Here is a 20,271-nt window from a genome sequence, read left to right on the forward strand (position 1 = left end):
ATAGGTGAAGTTTGCAGAATGCACTGAACTGAAACAAATCCAAATGTCTGGAATGCTGTAGATGTGGAATTTTGATTTTAATCTATGTTTTCATTTTGCACTGCAAGATAGGATATGAAGAGGCTTTCGGTTCTCTAGCATGTGTTGGTTTTTTTTCCCCTCAACTCTTCGTAATATAGAACTGGTTTTGGTTGTTGGTAAGTTCCTCTTTTCCTGTAGAGGAGTGTGGTTCTCATGCTGCAAATGAAAGAAGAAAATCTTGTGGATGGTGATCATCTCGAAATGAACTGTTTCTAAACGTTTGCTTAACCAATTTTTGAATGTCAGTGGCTTTCTGCTTCTTCATTTGTTTGCTGGCTGTTATACATAATACTGCAATTTTTGGTATAGGCGGTCCTTAGCCATCATCTTGTAGTAAGAAGGGGAGAACTTTGTGGAGTAACTGTTCTAGTGCATTTTGTTTCATTAACTGAGTCGCTTTTGTTTCAGGTATAGAAAATATAAACTCTACAGGGTGTGAATCTTTAGTGTCTTATGTGCTATTTTCTGCAGCTCTAGACACTTCTGAGTGATTGCACAGTTGGCTTTTGAATGCAATACGTTCATTGTATGTAAAGCATTTTATTGTCTGTTGTGACGCCTGTGTAACTTCCTTATTTGTGAGGAGATTTCTTCGTTTGTCATTGGAATTGTGCTAGCGTTCTCCAGCTGTTGACTGAAAAATAAAAATGGTTGGAAAGACTTTTTTGATGTTTAATATTGTTAGCTCTCTGTCTCCTAAGGCAAATGGTGTAGGTTGTTGGTTTGTAATAGTAGTACCATGCATTAATTTGAGATGATGTATGCTTGGAGTGTTTGGAGTGTTTACTAATATTTCTGTTGCACTGTGACTGGCTTCAGGTTTTTTCTTGTGTGGGAATTAATGGCTATGGGATAGAGATACAGGATTGTATGAAATGTATCATATGTGTATTTCCTGACTGGTGGGAGTGTTTTGTGTAATATGTTTCTGATAGCAGTGTATAGCAGCATTATGGTAGAAGTACTGTTTGTGACTTCCAGGTTGCCTGCTAAAGAAGAAGGATTATTGGATTGAGGCGAGTGAAGACTCAGTTCAGATTTACTCGAAACACAACATTTTAAAGCATTCTTGGCAGCAGTCTAAATGGTAACAACTTATTTTGATTAACAGTGCAATTCTTCCTGCTGTTTCAGCTGTCAAAATCTTGGACTTAATTACAGGAATTGGAATGACAGTGCTCATTTAAGGGAGTAAATGAGTTTGAGTTCTTATAAAGACTTCTTTCAAACCCATCACAGAGTGCACACATGCTCTGTGGCAGGTTATCTGCATCCCGTTCCAGAACACTTTATGTAATCTCTCACTGCCAAGTTTGAGTTTGAAGGAGCAAAGTCATGACCAATTACTAGAATGTTTTTAATTACTGTGAACAAGATTTAAAGAAACAAACAAAAGAAACCCAGCAGCATTGAAGTGGATCGAAGTGTGAGAAGCTACAGTTATTTGTATGTAGGACAGATGCAGCATAAACAAAAGTGGCAGTGTGCGTACTCTGTTCTGTCTCTGCCTTGGCTTAAGCCTCACAGCTCTGACAGTAACTCAGATTTTTGAATTTGTTAGGTCTATTTTCTTTCCCTATACTCTAAGCCAGCCACAAAATAGAATTGATGTGTTATTTTTTTTGCCCGTTAGAGATAAGGAAGGTTATTGAACTGATATCTGCTGTTTGGCAATGGTGTTTTTTTCAGTGTTTGAGTATTCTCCCCCTTTCTTGTTCCCCTGGGTAAGAGATACTTTGATGGAACTGTCTAAAAGTGCCTGCTTGTTTTAACCCAGTGTCCTCACGATTAGGAAACAAAATTGGTATGTAGGTTTTATGTTTTTTTCTCCAATTAAGATACAGATTCAAATGTTGATGGGTGGTGTTACAATTGCTGTGCAAGTACTTATGACTAATGAGCACAGTATTGCCTCGTATTTTGAGTCCTTGCAGTTGCTTTCTGTACAGTGGGGATTTTAACTTCTCTTAATATAAATGCTGCTTGTAGCAGCAGTCAGTTTTGTAGATAGAACTTAGTTAACTGGCACATTATTGTAAATTATAAATCAGTAGAAATAGCTCTTTCTACTGATTTATAATTTACTTAAGCAGAACTCATCATAATGAAGTTGTATGTAGACTATGGTTAGTGTTGAGATGATTATGTTATTTTTCCTGCAGTTAATAGCTCCAAAAATCTTGTGAAATGGAAATGAAGGTCTTTGCTATGAGCTATTAAACATAGACTGGGGAAGAATGTGTGTTGAAGTCGTGTATTGTAGCTGGGACAGTGGAGTGCAGGGGAGTATGCTTGCTATTTCCAGGTTATTTTAGCAAAGATAAGTAGAGAGACTCCAAAACTGTTTTTTCCAGCTCCCTTTTAGACTCTGCATGATCTAGAGTAAATCACTCTATTAGTCTTTTCATCGTTAAAATATTGATATCTCCTTATCCCTTCAAAAGGCTATGAGGATTAGTTAATATCGATGTGCTGTTTTGTAGGTCAGAAGTGCTCTATTAAGTAATCAAGAATGAATGTCAGCCTATTTCTTTTTAGACTTTTCAGTGGGTTGTTTTGATTCCCTCAAAAAGGGGCCCGTGGCCCCAGTTCATGCGTGACCTGTAGAAATTGTATTAAGTAATGTAAAAGCCATCAGTGCAACATCTCCTGGGTTAAAGTTGGTTCACTAAAAAACATGGCTGCTGAAAATTGGCACTGTTGGTCCAGAACCTGTTACTACAGATTTAATAATGAAACAAAAACAGCTGTCAAAATCTTTGCTGTAGTCCACATAGCCAGTAATGGTGATGGTGATGCAATTGTGTAGTTATGCACAGAATTTGCCACAGGAGGTCATTCTATCCTCAGATCTCTTGCTGAGCTGGCTGCAGGGAGAGCGTTGGTGTTTCAACATTGAATGGCTTTGGAAAAGTTAAAGAGGGAAAAGACCACTTTTTTTTTTTTTTTTTCTTTGCAAGAGCAAAAGCATTAAACTGATTAATAAATACACTACTGCATGAGATAAATCCTGATCTCTGTAGGGAGGGGAATAAAGCAAGCCTCTGTTGGATTAAGTAAAAGACTCTAAAAGGCTGATCTAATGGGAAGGGTTTTGACATGAGAAGGTCTTTCGTGCAGCCACCAGCTGTTTTTGTTCTGTGAGTGAATATTAGCACATGGATAACACTAATCCTGCTGTGCCTGAGTGATAACATCTTCTAGTGTTGAACTGTCAGGCCCAGATGCAGGCAGTGAGCAATACAAGTGTTGTTGGTGTGCCGGGGAAAATAAAGCAACTGAGAATTCTGCTGAAGCCGTGTTTATTACTTAATGTACCAAATACAAGCCTGAAGGTGTCTATGGCTGCTCAGAAATTCTGACTGAAATCAATTAGTGACAAAGAGCGTAGATTGTGTGCTGAGCATAAGTGGACAAGTGATTAAATTATGTTACCTTAGTAACTAGGTAACTATTCTGCTAGCGTGTGCAATCGATGTAATGCACAGAGGGTAAAATCGAGGCTCTTGGCTGTAGATGACTTGTTCTTAGGTCAAGGTCTCAGTCCATGAATATAGGCAATCTGACAGCAGCTACTCCAGTTTTTACCATGTATGTCTGTTAATACTACTGACAGACTATGGAACGGGCACATGGTTTCTGAGAGCTATTTACAAAGATGTTCCCACTGCAGTTCATTCAGAACACTTTCCTAGCTTTTTCTGCAATTTTCCTTCCTGCGTTTTTTGCTTCTCTTTCCAATTTAATTCTGAGTTGTTTTGATTTGTCTTTTAATAGCCATCGAATTCATTATCTTGTAGAGGCTTTAACAAAGGTGCTTAATTTCACTAGTTTGCAGCCCATCTGTGGATGGAGCTTTGCTACTTTTCCTGTTCGCTGTCTAAGGTATCCTAGTCCTTTCTCTGTGCATTTCTCCTGTCAGCACAGCTGATTGCTGAGGCTTCTAGCACTTTTTCGTGGCTTCAGCCCTGTCTATGGATATGTGCTGACAATGTGCCCTTGTTTTCCGTAATTATCTTCATATTTTACTCCACTAGTTTCTTCAAAGCAATAGCTATTGCCCTCTAATAAGGTCTCGCTGCACCTTTGGCTTTGTCCTCTCTGTGGAGTTAGCTGGTGGCCTTTACCCTGACTCTCCCAGCTGAGTACAGTGGCCTCAGGTCATTGACTTGTTTTATTGCGGCAGACTCCTGGTCTGCGTTGGCTGCCTGTTTCCTGTCCATGCTGCACCTCGGAAGGAGAAGACATGCTGTAAAAGAGTAAACCTTACTTTTTAGGTATCTGCTCCCAATCTGTTCCGGTGCTTGTTTCATGAGGGTGTATTGCATTGCTCCATGGTAGTCAGGTAGGTATTTCATGTGTGCTTATCCATGTCAACAGCTGCTGTGCTGTCTCTGCTTTTTTATCATCTGGAGGAAAGACATCAAATCCACTGACTTCCAGCTTGTTTTACCTGGGGTTTCTGGTGCAGTGTATGGTGGCCACAGTCTAACTGCGGTGGTTTGGTATTCTGAACGATAGGCTTGCTGTCTCTTGACAAAGGGACGTGGCTCTGTTCTGTGGAACCAAGCAGTTTTAGGTCTTTGGAGAACTAACCAAGAATCCTTGAGGCTGGGAAATTTTTCTTGGGCTTTCTATTTTCATTGTGCCTCGTGCTATTGTGCATACACTTATAATTGGCTTTCCATACTTAATGAACACCTCTACTGTGCTTACACACTCAGGTGTGGAGTATACACTGATCTTACTCTCTGAGCTTTTACCAGCTATAAGGTATTTATTCTCTGTCCTCCTTAAACTTAATCACAGCTTAAGCACAAGTCTTGCCTTTTGCCCAGAGAGGAGACACCTAAGACACCATGGCATGGTATATGCTATAAGTTATTTCTAATTATATCTACTAAGTCTTAAGGGTTTATCACATACTTAGGCTTGTGTGATACACTTAGAATCTTGATCATATTTGTAGTTATTCAGGTCACTTAAGTAATGGCTTCTGATATCTTTTAATTACATATTTAGTGTATGCATCCAGCGAGGCTGAAAGAATTTGGGCTAGAGATGAGTCACTAACTGTCTGAAAGTTTCCTTTTTTTCTAGGGCTGCTGACCCATGATAGACTCAAAGTAATAGTGCATCTTGGCTTTATGTTTTATTAACAATGTGCGCTTACCCGTTGCTCTCAGATGAGAACATCTCCAGCATCTAGTTGTATTTTTGGCTTTAAATACAGCTGTTAGTATTGCTTCTGGGGTTGCTTTTACAATCCATCTGGAATCATATTGCCAGTAGGTCAGAAAGTATTGCTAAAAGCGTAGTAATTCTCTGTCAGCTTTCTGTGGAGCACAGAACAAAGGTCTCCAGGTATGCTGAAGTTCCTCCGCAGGACCTTCCTTTTTGTCACTTTCTGTCAAGGGTGTTTTCTGTCTCTGCCTGTGTTGATCTGATTTTGAGGTTTTTTTGTTTGCTCGTTTTTCTGCTGTGCTAATCTCTAGCTCTGGATTATAACCTGATTCTCTTTCCTGTATATCACACTGCTGCCAATGGAATGAATCTTTTGCATTTCATTTACAGAAAATAGCATATACATTAGATGGTAATACTACTTTTCTCTGTGAATTTACCTCCTCCTAAGCTCCTCCTGTTTGAGCCTGTATTTTTAGGGTCAGCTACAATACTGACAATTACAATACTGATCCTTGTCATGGATAGCTGTAGCTGCTTTAGATATTGAAAAACATTTCTGTAGAGGATCAAACCTTTTCCTACCACATTCCTTGCTGGCTGGAGTAATGCGTTCATTGAATGATCATTTTTCATTAAGAAATACTAAAGGTTGTGAAATTGCATTCAGGTACCGGAATTCTCTGCCTCTTAATTTAAGTAGTGATTTCTACTAGTGTTTCTTCAGTTGTGCTTTCCTTTTGTGTGCTTGTTGGTTGTTTTTCTTTTTTTTACTGTTTGTTGTTTGGTGGGGTGAGCTGTCAATGTTTTCCTATAAGTCTTTACAGCCTTTTCAGGGAGTACTGTGTTGATCAAAAACCCTAGGTAACTTGTCTGAGTATTTCATGTATTTAATGCATTGCTCTATGTAAAGGTGTCTCTTTTTTCTTCTATTTCCCTCTCTACTTTTGTAGAGAGGCTTTATTTCTTCAATATGGTCTCCTCTGGCCAACTGGTGTATGAATTGGCATAGAATGTTCTTAGCAGGGTTTTTCTTAACATCCTGCCTTTCTGATACATTTTTAGAAGTTAGTTGCTTGAATCCCATAAATGTGATCAGATAGCATATGATACATTAGATACTCTGGTATCTAAGTAACTTGAAAGGGCTCCTTATAAAATGCAATTGGCATTGTTTATTTACTAAAGAACCGCAACTGCAGTTCAGTTTCTTAGGGCTGTGCACACAAAATACCATTTTATTTCTTGCTTTTTTTTTTTTTTTTTAGCTCAGTTGAAAGGGAAGAAAAAAAAAAGACAAAAACCAAGGGTGAAAACGTTACTTATTGGCAGAAATTATTTAATATAATTTGTTTCTCTGTTGAAAATTATTCTCTGCATCAACCCTGCAGCCTTCTTCAAGAACAATGCCAACAGTTTGGGAGCTGCTGCGACCCACGATGTCAATATAATGTTCATCTTTGTTTTTCAGTGCTGTTTTTTACCCATCATGGTTATGTGGTTCTTTTTTTTTTTTTAATGGAAACTGTAAGCTTTTTATAGAATGAACTTGAATCTGCAATCAGAACACAAAATGTTAGTATTCAGAATTTCTTGGTTTTTGCTGTGGCTGTTACTGATAGTATGTGGTCTTGTATGGATCCCTTTTCAGAGAATGAGTCATTGGTAGCATCTGTAGTGCTGATAGCAACAAGGGCCTTATCTTTTGTTCTGTATTTTCAACCTTTTATTTGCTATATGAATGGGAGGGGTGCATTGAAGGAGCCAGAGGGAAGTTCTTGGTTGCTCTTTAAAACAGTGAGTTGAGATAGGTGTTACAAGGAAGTTTTGTTATAAGCCTTGACATAGTGAATGCACTGATATACTTGTAATGAAGAGTAAGATATGAACAGATGAGTAGAATATAGCTTTTAATCTGGTAAGATGTGATGCTAGCAGGAGCTAAGATATCCCTAAACAAAGGTTGATGGTGCAAAAAAAAAAACATCTGGGAAATGTGAAAGATGGTAATACTTAAACACTTGCTTGAAAGTTGTCAATACAGAAAACAGGGACTGCTCTTAAAAGTTCTGATACAGTTTCTGCAGATTTTTGTCTGTAGAGGCAGAAATTTAAGAACTCTGGAAAATAAGAATGCTTCAAAAAGCAGTGCAGTCCCAGTAGCAGGGGTTCAGATAACGACAACCAGGTGCTCTGTGTCTGTACTCAAGAAGAAGAGTGACTGGGAGACGTTTGCTGCTGATATGTGGTTGATAATCTCTGCCCTTCATGAAAAAGGGGAAGGTGAAAAATGTGTGAATTGACAAGTACCTGTAGGTTTAAGAGCTTTGGTGCAGCATGAACAGGGTGGGTAAACATGTAACAGGTGGAATGGAGGGAAAGACTGATGAGTGCAGTCTTTTGTCTGCAGTATTGGCTATTGCTGAGGATAAATCAGAAAATTAGTCTGGTTCAGGCTGAACTTAAATAAGCTAACATGAGAACCAACCTGGATTTAAAACATTTTGTGATGAATCCAATTTTGTCCTAGCTTGCAAGTCTAGACTATTTCCTTGGAGTTCAGTAAATCCCATGTACTCTCTTTTGGTACAGGTCTAATTATGTTATGCATATTATGTATTATGCATATAAAGCATTCTTTATAGAAAAAATCTGTAAGCTTGCAGATGTCACAGAGACTCCTTTATGCAATAATTTGTCTCAATATTGCTTAAAATGCTTCTGTTTGATCCCACAGATCGGAGAGGTGGACAGATGTTGAAAAGAGAGATAGTCATATGGTAGAACTGGCTTACTTCTCATTGATATGGCTTTTGTAGTTTTGCTCATTTGGCACCAAATGAGAGGTAAGAATAAGATGCCCCTGACTAAACCTTTGGCTCATACTCAGCCTCACTTTAAAATAATTTCATTAAAATCAAACCAGGAAGCAGAGACTGTAGATAGAGGTTGAGAAGCTTTCAGTCCTTACAGGAAATAGCTGCTCTAATCCAGGATGAGATTGAAGTATTTGCAGGCTAGTTTTGAGATAGAGTATTGCTAAATGGAAGCCATTAGGATCTCTGCAGCATGTGAAATGCATCTGGATTCTTACGGAAAAAATAGTTGTGTGACTTGTACACAGTATTTGAGGCTAGTGGGGCTGTACTGTGAGCAGTACAACAAGCATGGCTTCTGCTTTAACTAGTCCATATGCTGTGGAAATTCTTTCTGTTGAACAGCAGTGTTTCATCAACTTGCTTCTGTTTTGCAAAAGTAATGAGATAATTATATCCACGGCATAATATTTTCTTGTTCTTCAGTAGCCAAAATGAGGGCCCACGATGCATGATAGATTTTAAGTTTGTGGACTAGCCATTCTTAGCAGTGGCTTGCACTGCATAGCTTACAGGTGTGATAGTATGTTCTTACAGAATGAATGTGCTTGCTTTCCTAAGCCTTTTGCAGATCCTTTAGAAATAGTCCCTGAAAAGTCTGCAGCCTATGAATCGGGAGTTCCTGTTGTAGACAACTATGACTAGTTTAGCTTTTTTGAAGGGAAGAGGTAAACTGAGTAGGAAGTGGTAGAATTAGTAGTAATTTTTACTGTGCATGTTTAAAATTTTAGCAGCCTTAAACAGGATGTGGAACAAGTGAGTAGTTTAGAAACATCTTATTTTAATGCCCTAAGGGAGTTCTAAGAAGAGGTGAAATGCTGCAGTCTATGTAAGCCAAGTGTAGCATGTATGTGCTACCTATGTATATTACCAATTAAACTTGCATCTTACGAGCTTGAAAATTTCATGTATTTGTAAAGGGAACATGGTATTTTATTACAGTAACAAAGCTGAGCTTGAAAAAATAATTTTGAAACCTTTATCAAAGTTTGTTTAATTGGTTTTTCAAACCTGAATTAAGACGTTGACTCTTACTGTCACCTGCTAACATGATTGAACGTGGCCAAAAGAAATAGTATTGGCCTCCCACATATAGAAGATTAAATAGAGGCAGTGTGTAAATTGTTCTTTTCTCTGGTGTCCAGGTCAGATGGGGAAATGAACAAAATCTGTTTTGGACTTGGGATTTTGCTGTGAACTGTGCTGTGCTCTTCACTGAACCAAGCAAGGTGTGGGAATGGGCAATGATGTGGATAAATAGAATACTTCAGGTAGCTGAGTGAATGAGTCCAGCGGAGACTAGACCAAGCAGGCTAATAGATGCTAGAAAGAAATTGATTTGTAGAATTTTATTTCCAGTTTTGGAAGTGCAATGCTGAAAGGTCTATTCAACTGATTGTTGTTGTTGATAGAGAAGGATAAAATCCGGTCTGTTCTTCTGTAGAAGACAACTGCTCAAAGAAGGACTTTGTACTTCTCTTAAGATGTGCTTGCAGAGCTATGGCAGTGTATCAAGGTTACATCTTGTACCTCCTAGAAGAAACAGTGACAGATTGCAGGTTAAGGTAATCCCAGTACTGCTACAGCTGGAGTGATCTAATGCCATTAACATGTGTTACCTTGAGCAATTGCCAAATTCAGGGAGCAGGTGTGTGCTGAGTTCCCTCCTTGCCAGAGATATAGCCAAAACTCTGTTCTGGATCCTGCATGCTAGATAACTGAGGGAGAAGCAGTGAGAGGAAAAAAAAATTAATGGGGAGTGGAAACCCATAAGAAATTTCAAGACCCTTGCTTCTCTCTCTCTCTCTCTCTCTCTTTCTCTCTCTCTCTCTCTCTCTCTCTCTCTCTCTCTCTCTCTCACACACACACAAACGCACGCAATTTGTTATGACCTGAGCTACCTACAGTGGTTCTGTATTTTGCGACTTGTAGGTGGCAATTGGTGGAGCTAAGGAGATTTGCAGCTAGCTCACTGTGACGAGGAATCTCCACTGTCTGTGTGTATAGAGTTAATGTAGCAGAGAATGGCTAACAGGACAGTACTACCACAATAGTAGGAAGAAGCATTTTTAAAGGGGTTAGATGCTCTAGTGGCAGGATTAGGGTCATCTATACTCTTGACATAAGTAATGATTAAGAGCTGTTTTAAGGTGTTCTCTTGTACTTTTGTTTTACCAAATAAACATAGGTAAAGCATGAAAGAGGCCTTTGCCAATTCTGGCAAGCCTTTTTGTCTTATTATCTGCTGGCATAATTCTTCAAGTCAAAAAAGTTATGTCTGCCAGTGCACGTTTAGTCTGGGGAGGCTCGAGTAAGTTCTGGCAAAAATATTTTGTTCAAAGAAGGCTATACTTGTCTTATAAGCCCTTTGCTGGCATAAAGCGAGGTGTAGCTGTCCTGAGTTAGCGCACAGCGTAGATTTGGCCTCAGTGTAAAGGTCTGGGCAAAGCTCTTTATTTGAACTAGGACTTAGTTAAAGAACATGTTGTAAGAGAATGAGGATTTCTCCCCCCCGGCCCTGGCATGTAACATATTGCTGAAGAAAAACCTGTCATATTAGTGTTCTTTTTTTTTTTCTTTTTTTTTTCTGAATAGCATCTCAATTGAGACTCAGTCATTTTCAGTTCCAAACTTCACTTTGAAATTCTTATCTAAGTTTTGCTTTTTAGGGGGTGAAGGAGAAAGCAATCTTCAATCCAGCTAAACACACCTGATTCCAAACTTGGGTTTGTTTGCTTGATGTTCAGCTGTGCAGACAAGCTCTCTGTAAATATTTAATTAAAGTGGTTACAGTGGTGTTTCTCTCTGACACTCGTAGAATTTGTAGTACTTGTGCTGTGCATGTGAGCTTGTTTTTTTCTTCATATTTTCATTGTGCAGAGTTTGAGAATAAGAATTCAATTTTAAAAGTCGCTAATGTGAGATGGAGGAACAAAAGATGTTTAAGGTTTCGTTTTGTGAGAAAGTTGATTATTATTTTTTTTTTAATCCAGAGCAGCCTCTTTTCTATCAGAAAAGAGTAATGAAGGACAGAACAGTGCTGACTTGCTGCTTTTAAAAATATTCTTTTAGAAATCCAAGACCAGTATTTTGAAGATAGTAAAATGAAAAATATACCATAAATATAAGTAATGTGAAGACAACCTTTGTTTCTGAAACATGCATTGCTGTAGTATTCAGTTATCTCATACTAGAGCTGAGTTTGCTTTTATTCTGTCCATAACAATCGGTTAAGCATAGTTAAATATTACTAAGAAAGGAGAAGGGTATTGTGACTTCTCTGTAATTAATGGATTTGTATCTAATCTTCATAGAGCAGTGAATCTTCTCAGAGATTAGTGAAAATCTACACCCTCACCCCGCCCCCATTTTGGATTTCTTCTTTTGTTCCAGCTAGTGTTACAAATTGCTTACCACTCGTGTGTTCACTGCCCCAGCATAATGTTGCACAACCTCCATCTCCAGTGATTTGCAGCAAATATTCTAATTAAATTGTTTATTGGTTCTCATCTATTTGTTTGCTCGAAGCTGAGTGCTGTATAAGTTAGATAAATGACTTTCAAGTGGATGAAAGAGGCAGTAGACAGTCACTAAAAGCTTGTTTAAGACCTTAGAAGTAGCTCTGCTGAAGTGCAATTTTTTTTTTTTTTTCAAGTTCTTTTCATTGGAAGAGATTCCACTGACAGTCATTAATAGTATTTTGGCCTTAGATTGGCTTAGATGAACTAGTTTCTCATACGCTTGTAGCAAAGATTTTCCCATTTGCACAGAACTGTATTTGTTAAGAGGCTCACATTTTCCCTGCCTTTTCCATTATGAAGGCATTCTGCAACCTTTGTAATCTTCCTGGAACTTCCCCCTTCTGCCCCCTTTCACTTTTTCTTGGTTTTCCTTGACTTTTCTTCTTTGCTCAACATCTTTTAGAATTTAGCCTTCTGGAATTAAAATGGTTACGTCAAAATATTTGATGGTCTCAAGTGAAGATTTTGCTGACAGAGCCATTCCTCTGAAGAGCTTTTTCTTTTATTTGTCACAGATGATTCAGGTAACCCCCCAATAACTACAAGATGACTCAGAACCAGTTAGGGGTGTAGTGAAAACGGCTTCCTTCTTACCAAGTTTTCTATGTCATTTGAGGTTTGTTGGGAAGCTCATGTTTTCATATGCCTTACTGTTGTGGGTTTTTTTTTCCTTATTCTTATTTTTTTCCATAATGATTTGAGAAAGCTGATTATTTTGTCCTCTCAGTCCAGGAAAAATTGCTCATTTTTTCCCATCAGTGCAGCAGCTGATTGGAAAGAGACAAATATCTCAGAGTTTTCAGATGCCAATGGTATTTTTTCCTGGCTGAGAGCCCTCTGGAACTGTCCTTATCTGTCTCAACAGAAATATGCAACATGAGCTTAACGTTTCATTTCATTTCTGTCTCTGACTCCCCTTAACCTAGCACAGTCCAGGATCTTCCTTCACTCTTCTCTCAAAGGCTATGTATGATTGGGCTTAATCTTATGTCACTTCATCATCGGGGAATGTCACTTGACTCACTTGGCACCTCTCTACATAAGCTGTCAGTCTGTTTTCTCAGTGATGCTCAGATCAAAGGAGCATAGTTTCTGCGTGAGCACATCAGGTGAAATTCCCTGGGCTTTTGAAACTGCTTTCTGCCCAGCAGTGCTTGTTAAGCCCCTTGCGAATTCTGCAGGGGCCTTACAAGGAGCTGCTAGGTACTGAAGTGTTGTTTTAGAGAAACATGCCTGCAGCCTCTAGCCAGAGTTTGTAGTCAGTGACTCCATACATAGATTATTGCTCTGTGACCACACAACATAGTTGCTACTCGAATGATGGTTAATTATAGTTTCAGTTTATCCTGTCTCATGATCGCCTTTCCTGTAATGACAGCACGTGGAGTTTGGTTTTTGGTTTTTGGTTTTTTGATGTAGGAAGAATCTCTGACTTTGTAAAAGTCTGGCTAATTTGTGTCTATTCCAGATCACTGAAAATCAGTGAGCATCACTGTAGTGCCTGCTCTTTGTATTGTGCCTCTCCTGCCAAGCTAGCAAGCTGCCTTGACTTTGCGCTGTACACTTAGTCTCATAGGCTGATACGCCTCAGTCCTACTTGGCATTCTGATGGAATAAGCTGTTTTATGGAGACACTTTAATCCGGTGGAGCTGGGACTAAAGTAACTAAGGTACCTCAGCACAAGCAAAAGTATGGCTATGTACCCAGACCTACAGGTCATCTCAGCAGATGACCGTACTTGTTCCAAGACATTTTAGAGCTCTGGGGATTGAGGAAGTGATTTTCAAAAGTGAAAAGGAGAAATGGAAGGCAAGTGAAGCTGTTTATCCCAAGCCCCCTGAGCTAAAAGCCTCTAAAATGCTCATATTAGATTACTGTTCATTGTGCTGTGAAGGGTGATAGTTGTGTCCTGGGCTTTTTGCATCTACCTCGCCCTGCTGTTTAGAATACTGATTTCTCCTTTCACTTGTTACATGAATACACTGGCAAGCTTCGGAGCTGAGCTGAACTGCTCAGGATCTTCGTGTTCCTGTTTGGTCAGTCCTAATTTAAAATATAAATCTTGTAGTTATTTGAATGCCAATTTTTTTGATGCTGGTTTCTATGGCAGTGCTACCTTAAACTTCCTATTTTTAGTTTCTGGTGAGCTACAATGACAAGTGCTATTTTTTTTTGCTTAAAAAGAGCTCATATCCTTTCTTTTTTTTTTTTTTTTTTTACCCCCCCTGTGTATGCTGTAAGGCTTCAGGCATAGAACAAGAAATAAGGGAGAAGGTGAGGTAGGCATAGCCTACTAGGTAGCCATCTCCAGGTGTTGTGCATTGCAGGCAGATGTAGAGAAGCTCAGCTTTAGAAGAGAGAATTTGACTAAAACAGTTAGAATGGGAAGCCCAGCACTAAATTCAAGCCAGAAGATTGATTGTGATTTTGGCTGGTGTTCACTCCTTAAGCACATAAATGTGACACTCAGCAAAATAAGCCCTACAGACAAATCCTGTTTCTATGATGGGGGTGCTAGAAGTGGGTGCTGGGATATTCTCTGCAGTCTTGGAGAGCTGGAATATATGTGGAAGGGCTGTCATAATGTGCTCTGCATGGAAGGAGACTAATTCCTGGAAATAGTTTCTGTATTATCTGTCTGAAGATTCTCTGATGCTCAACTCCTGGATTTTCCAGATCTGGCAGCAGGTTACATTTGCAGTTCTGAAGTGTGTTGCAGTTTGTTTTTCTTTTCCCCTCCCCCTCTCCACTGAGTGGCTGCTGTGGCCTTGGGACTCGGGTGCTGATTTTTATTTCTCCCTTTCTCCAGTGAGCATGACTTAGGAACAGACTGATGTGTTAATGACTGCCCTAATATCCCCTGCCACTCCTGAACTTGTAGCTGTGCAGACTAACTGATTTCGTCCCTCTCCCTGAAAGTTCCTTGCCCTTTTCCTTCCAAAGAAAGAGGGAACATTTTCCGTATAGGCATAGATAGGTAGGTGAAGCCAAAGGCTAGTAGTGATATAGTAGCAATCTGACTGCCTTTGTTAACTCCCATAGTTGCTTGTCTTGGCCACAGAGAGGGAAAAAGCTTCTTGTTGTTCTGTTAAACATGTTTGATGTCCTGATGGGAATCCACATTCAGTAGAGCCCCAGTGCCTGAGCAGCTGATTGAGAAGAGTTTTAAGCTGGAATCTGAATCAGTCAGGCTGCTGACTGTTTCACCTGGCAACTGACAATCCTGTTTTGCTGTCTGGCCCCAGGCCCATTCAGAGGCCTCCAGGCAAAAGATAAATGATCTCTTTTATTTGTCCTAGGCACCCGTACTGCTCCTGGTATGGCTGGCAATATCTAAGACTCTTGCAGTCCTCCAATGTGTGCTGCCGTAAAGCTGAAAAGTGACTTACTCCAGTTGTACAAAGAAAGCAGAAATGCATCAAAGGTAAAAGAAATGCACAGTCACAGCTTGTGGTCCTTGCTTTCTGACTAGTCTATAACCAGTGTATGCTTCAGCTGTACACGACTTAATTGTTGGTTGGGCATTTCCAGCTTGTGGTTATGTGACGGGAAGAGAGGAAAAACACAAACTGGTTCTCTAGTGCTAGGTTAAACAGTTCTCCAGTGTGTTTGGGACTGCGCATGTGGGATGAGCAAGTGTTCTCTGAGGAAAATATATTGTGGGAAGTACCTCTAAAGCCCTTAGACCCTGAAGAAAAGTAGGATTAGACTTTTGGGTTGTGCCATGCCTGTGTAATGCCACAGAAGAAAAGGAAAACTTGTCCCTGAGGAGTTTAGAGTGTAGTGTTAACAATGGGATGATGTGCCTGTACTTTTGATACAAAAGGCTTAGACACCCATCAGCATTTAATTACAGTTGACTTTTAAAATAGTCTTTCTGTACGTAAAAGAACATTTTAATATTAAATACTCACCTTCACAGACTCAGAAATTTTGAGTGTTTGAATTGGTTGCAGAAGCAATTAAGCACCTAAATCCCTTTTGGGGTGAGATCATGCCAGTGCTTTTTGTAACAAGGGTGTACTATGTTTATTTCTGCTTTTCATGGAACTGCCACTTAGATTTTTCTTTTCCTTTCTTAAATTGTCCTTTGGCTCAGATAACTAAAGCTAATGTCTTGTTTTATTGCTACAGAGCTGTGACTGTTGCCTTATAATTATAAGGCACCTGGTAGGAATTTTAGTTTAGCAGTGATTTTTCTTCAACATGTTGTTACATCACCCAAGAAAAGATCAAGAGATAACCCTTTGTCCCAGGGAAATTGAAGATAGAGCAGCCTAAGCAAGCTAAGCTATTTTGCAAAAACAGTGTGTGGAAAGGCGACCACAAAGGAAGCTTAAATCCTAGAAAAAGGAGATGGACCACTGATCAGCTCCAGATGTTGGAGTAGAAATGTCCCAAAAAATTTATGCTTAAGTGCAGGTGACCTCCTGACACCATATAGCGAGGTAGAACAGTAATAGCTCCAAAAGTCATGCTGCTATTTACAGTGTGACTACGATTTCAGGTAACAGCTAAAATGCACTGTAATACTAGATGTGTTCTAACTATAACTGCAGAATGACGAGAGCTTGGATTAAGCCAATTTCATTGGTTCCAGCTGTCAAGCAGCTGAATAGGTCCACTATCTTTATTTTTTTAATTTTTTTTTTTTTTTTCAAGTACAGTTTCACTTTTCAAAGAGAAGTTTATGCCACAGACATTAGTATTCTGATCTGAAAACTATTGTATTTTTCTGACTTTGGGAGAGAATGGTTAAAATATTATGTGCTCTGAAGCCCTTTGGGACCAATAGAATTTCCAAACCTGAAAATTCTTTTGACTTTGAACTGGTGTGGAAATCCACACCAGAATTTTGATGCTGTCTGAAAATGAGGGGCCCCTAAGATTTCAAAATGGCTATCATTCGTGGCTGTCTGTCCTGGTAGGGACTAGTCTCTTTAGAGGAAGTGGATGTGATCTCTAAGGAATTACCTGCACAGCTGAAACAGTGAATTCAAGTGCCTTTTCAATCCTGAGAAATCCTCTAAACTTGTAAATTATAGTTCTTCAAAACTATAGATTTTAAGAACTTCAGAAAGGGCCGCTAGGTGGTGCTGTTGTCTTGTGATTGGCCACCATAAAAACCATGGCACTTCGGAGAAATTACCTGAATCATAGAATCACAGAATGGCCAGGGTTGGAAGGGAGCTCAAGGATCATGAATCTCCAACCCCCCTTCCACGTGCAGGGCCACCAACCTCCCCATTTAATACCAGACCAGGCTGCCCAAGGCCCCATCCAATCTGACCTTGAACGCCTCCAGGGACAGGGCATCCACAACCTATCTGGGCAGCCTGTTCCAGCACCTCACCACTCTCATAGTAAAGAACTTCCCCCTGACATCCAACCTAAATCTCCCCTCCCTCAACTTCAAACCATTTCCCCTTGTCCTGCAGTTATCAACCCTTTCAAAGAGTTGACTCCCCTCCTGTTTGTAGGCTCCCTTTAGGTATTGGAAGGCTGCAATGAGGTCACCTCACAACCTTCTTTTCTCCAGGCTGAACAAGCCCAGTCCCCTCAGCCTGTCTTCACAGTGGAGGTGCTCCAGTCCCCTGATCATCCTCGTGGCCTCTTCTGGACCCTCTCCAACAGCTCCCTGTCTTTCTTGTACTGGGGGCTCCAGACCTGGATGCAGTACTCCAGATGGGGCCTCACAAGAGTATAGTAGAGGGGACAATCACCTCCCTGTCCCTGCTGGCCACCCCTCTTCTGATGGAGCCCAGGATCCCATTTGCCTTCCGAGCTGCAAGGGCACACTGCTGGCTTATGTTAAGTTTTTCATCTATCAAGACCCCCAGGTCCTTCTCTGCAGGGCTGCTCTCAAGGACCGCTCCTTCCAGTCTGTATGGATGCCTGGGATTCCTCCGACCCACATGCAAAACTTTGCACTTTGCCATGCTGAACCTCATCAGGTTCACCCAGGCCCACCTTTCAAGCCTATCGAGGTCCCTCTCAATGGCATCCTTTCCTTCAACCGTGTCAACCACACCAGTCAGCCTTGATGTTGTCAGCAAACTTGCTGAAGGTGCACTCGATTCCATCATCGATGTAATTGATAAAGATGTTAAAGAGCACCGGTCCCAAAACAGACCCCTGGGGGACGCCGCTCGTTACTGGCCTTCACCTGGACATAGAGCCATTGATCACCACCCTCTGTCTGCGGCCTTTCAACCAGTTTCTTATCCATCGAGTGGTCCACCCATCAAATCCACATCCCTCCAATTTGGAGATAAGGATGTGGTGAGGGACCATGTCAAAGGCCTTGCTCAAGTTCAGGTAAATGACATTGGTTGCCTTTCCCTTGTCCACAGATGCTGTCACCCCATTATAGAAGGCCACCAGATTGGTCAAGCATGACCTTCCTCTGGTGTAGCTGTGCTGGCTGTCACAGATCACACACCCATTCCTCATGTGATCAAGTATGTTATCCAGGAGGATCTGTTCCATGATCTTCCCAGGCAAAGACGTGAGATTCACCAGCCTGTAGTACTCAGGGTCCTCCTTACTCCCTTTCTTGTAAATGGGAGTGACATGACCCTTCCTCCAGTCAGCCAGGACCTCACCTGACAGCCACAACTTTATAAATATGATGGAGAGTGGCTCGGCAACCACCTCAGCCAGCTCCTTCAGAACCCTGGGATGCACGCCATCCAAGCTCATAGACTTGTACGCATTCAGTCTCATGAGGCGGTCTCAGACCTGCTCTGTCTTCACAGCGGGGAGGGATTTGCCACCCTGGTCTCCACCTAGAGGTTTAGAGATGCAGGGCTCAGGGACGTGAGAAGTACTGGAATCCTGGCTGCCAGTGAAGACCGAGCTTTCCTGATCCCATGAATCATGACTCCTGATCCTGATGCCCTGAAACATTAAGGACTTCGACTAGAAAATCAAACTTTTCATAAGGTAGGAATCTGGGTTTCAATCATGGCAGCGATGAGTATTTTATGAGCACTTTGTGTTACCTGAATAAGAAGGGAAAGTTAAAGTAGCTTGGCTGGTTGGGAGCATCTGGAAGGCCATTTTTATAATGGCATGGAAAGGTGAGCAAACAAAAAACAACCATGGTGAAAACCCAAACCTGAAAGGCAGTAGCTAAGGAATTGCCTTAAACAAATGTTTTTGTGTTTGATGAAGTTTTTCTGAGTAAGGTGCTCACCTGAAAATCCAAAACACATTGAAGAGTTGAAAAGGAATGTCAAAAGTTATTTTAGGAATGCTATTTATCACAGCGTGAGCAAGTGTGTGTGTGTGGGTATACCTTGTATGCACGTGTGTATGTCTACACACAGGCTTTTCCAGAAGTAAGGGGTAATAAGTCTAAAACTAAGTTATGTATATCTACAGTTTATGTAGTTACTAAGTTAGAAGTATTTTGGAGAAACATGGTACTGTGCACTATGAAGACACATATGGTCTGATTTCATTCCTGTTTGTTGCCCTGGAGAAGAATTGACAAATTTGAACCCTGGATTTCCTGAGCCAAACAGAGATTGCAAAGTGAGATCATGGAATCAAATTGGACTAGTTGGTTGTTTAGAACCTTGCCCTGGAGGAAAGTTTTTGAGCAAAAAGTTTCCAAAACTTAGTTTGTTCTCATTCTGTGGAAAAAATGTTGGTCAATATGTTTCTATCTCAAGACTAAAGGTACTGTTGGTATCATTGCTTCCAGGTGCACAACCTCTGTCTTTTTTGTTTTTATTTTTTCTTTCTTGCTGGAAGTGGAGAAGGGGAAGACACTCCTTCAAAATCTACTGTTTAAAAAAAAAGTGTGCATGGGGGTGGAAAGCACAAGTTGAGTGTGTCGTTGACTTGACTAAGGTTTTCTTGAGCTTTAGCATCTGCCTTTTATCATTTACTTAAAATAGGTCCTTTGCTAGTTACCTCTCTGGTTAGGGGGTTAAAAGGAGAAGTTAGTGTTTATGACATACTGTATAAAGGCATGGAATTCTGTTAGAGGAGGAGATTAAAACTGGAGTTTGGAAGCAATCTTGTTCCAATGAATGCGCAATTTCAGAAAGAAATATTTTTTTCACTTTATTGCTGCTCTCATTAATATTATTATTTTAAAGAGTAGACATCTGTATACATATGCATACATACCAGCACAAAGGTACTTTGTCACCACTATCTGAAAAGTTTTAGAATACTGAAAGCTGTGACCTCTGGTTGATGAAAATTAAGTAACAGAATGAATGAGTTTTATGGACTAACTTGCCTTTTGTTTTTTCTTTTTCTTTTTCTTTTTTTTCTTTCCATATATATATATATATATAAAATATAAAAAAATATATGTATATATATATATTTTTTTTCTTAAATTCACCAGTTTGGGCAAACTGTTTGCAAATGACTTGAATCCAACGAGTGTTTGTGAAAGCTGGGAATACAAGGGTTAACTGTTTACTTAATTAACTCAGGGCCAGCTCATTCTCTGAGATAGAGAGCTTCAGATGCAGTCATGCTTCCAGCATTTGTTTTCTCAGCAAAAGCTGTGGAGGATGTCATTTGCGGCTGTTTTTCCCTTGGAGTTCAGGAAAGGGCTACCTCTGCCTCTTCAGTTCACACT

The sequence above is a fragment of the Tetrao urogallus genome (genome assembly GCF_951394365.1).
Source record: "Tetrao urogallus genome assembly, chromosome: 4".
NCBI classification, from domain to species: domain Eukaryota; kingdom Metazoa; phylum Chordata; class Aves; order Galliformes; family Phasianidae; genus Tetrao; species Tetrao urogallus.